This window comes from Callithrix jacchus, chromosome 10, assembly GCF_049354715.1.
Source record: "Callithrix jacchus isolate 240 chromosome 10, calJac240_pri, whole genome shotgun sequence".
NCBI lineage: Eukaryota > Metazoa > Chordata > Mammalia > Primates > Cebidae > Callithrix > Callithrix jacchus.
The window spans coordinates 20,036,651-20,041,258 of NC_133511.1; the positions used below are offsets into that span (position 1 = coordinate 20,036,651).

The 4,608-nt window shown below is 36.2% G+C and overlaps 1 protein-coding gene across 13 annotated transcripts in view; it reads left to right on the top strand.

The window, feature by feature from the left end:
- Positions 1–4,608, top strand: part of ARHGEF12 (Rho guanine nucleotide exchange factor 12) — a 152,793-nt gene that overhangs the window by 52,582 nt on the left and 95,603 nt on the right. The window lies entirely within an intron of this gene.

The following is a 4,608-nucleotide window of genomic DNA, read 5'->3' on the forward strand; positions in this document are numbered from 1 at the left end:
TCAGTCTTGTTATGCTTTAAAAAAGCAAAGCAAAAACTATGAATTTCAAACATTATTTAGAGAAATTAGGCTAGAAAGGACAACTAAATAGTGCCTCCCATTCTTTGCTAGTGTTTTCTTATTTTTTTCTTTTTTATAAAAATCTGCCTTCAAGATAATGTGAAATTCTTGCTTGAGGAGTGAGGGAGAGAAAGAGTGTATCAGCATTATAAACTTTATGCAGTATTTTCTGCTTATTAGATACTGCGTAAATATTTGATGTTTCAGACAAACTGTAAACAGACTGTACTTCCTTAGTGTTCAAATTAGATCATGATGTAAAACTCTTCAGTGGTTTTCCATTATATTATGACTAAACTCTAACTCTGTTTCTGTGGCTCACATTTTTAAATTAGCTAGCCCCTGTCTACATTGTGGATTTCATTTCAGTATCTTGATCATTTTCTATGCTTAAGTCACAATGGACTTGGTATTTCTCAAATACATTAAGCTGCTTATCCCTTGTGACTTGTACTAGCTGTTTCCTTTACCTATAATTCTGTGGCCCAGATCTTCCCATGGCTGGCTCCTTCATTTAAGTCTCAGCACAAACGCCTTTAAGGTTTTTTGGGGGATAAACTTAACTAATATACTTAGTCAAGTAATACCTTTTTTTAATAGCACTTGCCACTGTATGAAATTCTTTGGTACAATTGTATTTTGTGGAGTTTATCTTCCTCTTGTGGAATGTAAGCTGCTTGAGAGCAAGGACCTTATCTGTTCACTGATATAACCTTCAGTGTTTTGAACCTCCTAGCATAGGTTGGTGTTTGTGTAACTTTGTATGCACTTGGCTGCCTCTAACAGAAAACACAAGTCAAGTTGACTTAGGCAGGAACAAATTTACTGGCTCACATAAAAAAGAAATCTAGAGGTAGGCTTCAGAGATTTTTGATTTAGGGACTTAACTATGTCAAGGGCCCAGATGCTTTCCGTCTTTCCACTCTTGCCATCAAAATCAGCTTCATCCTAAACTAGTCCTTAAAGATGAATGTGAAGTAGCTATTAAGGCTGCTTGCTTCTTCATTCATGTTCAGTGGGAGGAAGAGAAAGAAGTTTCATATTGTTCTCTCAAGAATATTTTCATAGATACTGCCAGTAAACTTTGTTTCTACTTTCATTGGGTTTTTGGAACCAACCGCTTACCCCGGAATGGAATTACTGTACGGCCAAAAAGGCCCATCACTGTTGCTATAGTTGGGGTTGGCTTGACCTGAGTCATCTGGACTCTGAGAGGAATAGTAGATAACTGAATAAAATTGGAATTCTCTTAGAAGGAAGGCTTTGGTTTCTGGAGTAACTTATATCTTCTATAGTTCTCAATAAAAATGTATTGAATGAGTGAATTCATATAGTAAAAATGCATTGAATTGTCAGGTATATGTTCAGCACTATGATACTTAATTAGAATACAAAGTCAAATAGAACATTTTCCTTGCCTTCAAATAATTTAAGGTCTAGTGAGAGAGCCAGACAAATTAACAGAATGGTTAAATGCTTTAAAAATAGTTGATTAAAATAACTTAAAAGATGAAAAAGAGAAAAGGGGAAACAACAGATGAGACAAAAAACAAAGAGCAAGATGATAGACTTAAATACTCACATCAGTAATCACACCAAAGGTAAATGGTCCAAACACCTCAATTAAAAGGTGTAGACTATCAGATTAGATGAAACAGCAAAGCCCAAGTGTATGCTGCCAAGAAACACACCTTAAAGTTAAAAGTAAACATTGTTTAAAAGTAAAAGGATGGAAAAAGATGTGCTGTGCTAATCTATACCAAAGGAAAATTAGACTACATTAATATCAGATACAGTAGATTTAAGATTATAGAATATTAATAGGGACAAAAAGGCTAATTTTGCACTGATAAAAGGGTCAATTTAAAAAGAAGACATATTTAGGCATGTATACACCTAACAATAAAACTTCAAAATTCTTGTACAAAAACTGACATAACTGAAAGGACAAATAGACAAATCTACAAACATTGTCAGTTATTTTAGTATCTGTTTCTCAGTAATTGATAAAAGTAGATAAACTAAGCCAGGATGTAGAATACTTAATACTGTTGACCAATTTGATTTAATTGCATTTTTGAAACATTCCAGCCAACAACCAAATACTTTTTTTTTTTTCCTGTTTGTAAGCACACATGGAGCATTTACCATGACAGGTAAAATTCTGGGCTGTAAAGTAAGTTTCAATGAATTAAAAGGACTCAAGTCATACAAAGTATGTTTCCTGGTCACCATGGAATTAAATTAGAAATCAATAAAAGATCTCTGGAAAGTGTCCAAATATTGGAAAATAAATAACACAAATCTTAACCCGTTGGTCAAAGTAGAAATAAAAAAGGAAACGGCAAAGTATTTTGATTTAGATGAAAAAGAAAACACAACATACCAGAGTTTGTAGGATGCCATTAAAGCATTACATAAAAATTTATAGCATTATACACCTAAAAGAAAAGAGAGAAGGTCTGAAATTAATGTCATCAAGTTTTTTTTTGTTTTTTTTTTTTGAGACAGGGTTTTAATCTGTTGCCTAGGCTCAAGTGCAGTGGTTTGATCACCACAGCCTCAACCTCCTGGGCTCAAGCAGTCCTGACCTTAGCCTCCCTAGTAGCTGGGACTATAGGTGTGCCCAGCTAATTTTTTTGGTAGACATGGGGTCTCACTATGTTGCCTAGACTGGTCTCAAACTTCTGGGCTCTAACTTCTGGGCTCAAGTGATCCTCCTGCTTCTGCCTCCCAAAATACTGGGGTTTCAGGCATGAGCCACCACACCTGACCATTTCATTTTAAGAAACTAGATAAAGAAGAGCAAACTAAAACCAAAGCAGGCAGAAGAAAAAAAATATATAGAGAGATGAGAACAGGAATCAATGAAGTAGAAAACAGAAGAACAGTAGAGAACATTAACCGCAAATCTGATTCTTTTGAGAAAATTAATGAAATTATTAAACCTCTAGCCAGCTGATCAGGATGAAAAGAGAGAAGACAAACATTACTAATAATCATAAATGAAGGAGGTAACATCATTACAGATTCTTCAGATATTAAAAAAAATAAGGGAGGCTGGATGTGGTGGCTCATGCCTGTAATCCCAGCACTTTGGGAAGCTGAGATGGGCAGATCACTTGAGCCCAGGAGTTAAAGACCAGCCTGGCCAACATGGTGAAACCTCATCTTTACTAAAAATACAAACATTAGCTGGGCATGATGGTGTGAGCCTGTAATCCCAGCTACTTGGGAGGCTGAGGCATGAGAATCTCTTGAGCCCAGGAAGTAGAGGTTTCAGTGAGCAGAGAGGGTGCCACTATACTTCATCCTGGCCAACAGAATGAGACTCTTTCTCAAAAAAAAAAAAAAAGAGAGAGAGATAAGGGAGCATTACAAATAGCTTTATGGCAATAAATTTAATAATTTAGATGAAATATGATTGGTAATTTTATAAATTCGAACAGTATATATACAGTATGTAAATATATACATAAAACAGGAAAATCAGTAAAATATATATGCACTCTTTGTGTATGTATGTATGTGTGCATAATGACTGGGTAGGGTTTATCCCAGAAGTACAAGATTGGTTTAACTTACAAAAATCAGGCACTATAAGTAAATGGATGGTAAATTGTGGGAACTAGGTTTCTCACATCAGAAAGGATCAAAGCAAGGGAGAAGACTGGAATGAACCCTGTGGAACTAGATTAGAATCAGAGATACAAGTATGAACTCATGCTGAGCATAATATAGATAAAGATATATGGATAGCTACAGAAACAATTATAGATTTGTTGTGTTAGTTACTTCTGACACTGCTAATAAAGACATATCGGAGACTGGGTAATTTATAAAGGAAGGAGGTTAATTGACTCCCAGTTCCACATGGCTGGGGAGGTCTCACAGCCATGGCAGAAGGTAAATGAGGAGACAAGTCATGTCTTACATGGCAGCAGGCAAAGAGAGCTCATGCAGAGGAACTCCCCTTAATAAAACCATCAGATCTCATGAGACTTACTCAGTACCACAAGAACAGCATGGGAAAAGATCCCCCCTTCATGATTCAGTTACCTCCCACCAAGTCCCTCCTACAATGTGGAAATTATGGGAGCTACAATTCAAGATGAGATTTGGGTGGGGACACAGCCAAACCGTATCATATGTATATATACTCCAGTTAGTATAACACATGCACTTCCCAGCTCTCTCTGCTGAGAGGGCCTTAGAAGTGGTGATATCTCAGTAGCAGTGAGCACACCCAGCTCCTGGATCTAAATATCACTTTTCAATAAAATAGCTTCTTGGAGAAATGGTTGACTTTAAGGCTGCAATAGGGAAAATGCAAGTTGAACCTAGAGTGCCTTGTAATGCCACAAACAAGAAAGTGCTCAAACAGAAAGGCAGGGACACGTCAGTGGAATAAACTGGAACAATTTGAACAAGAGAGTAAATAACATAGTATTGGATTAGAACTCAAAGTCCAAAATAAACATACATGAGCCCATACTGATATAAATGATTACATACATACAAAGGTGCGAAAACGAAAATCTTCCTTAC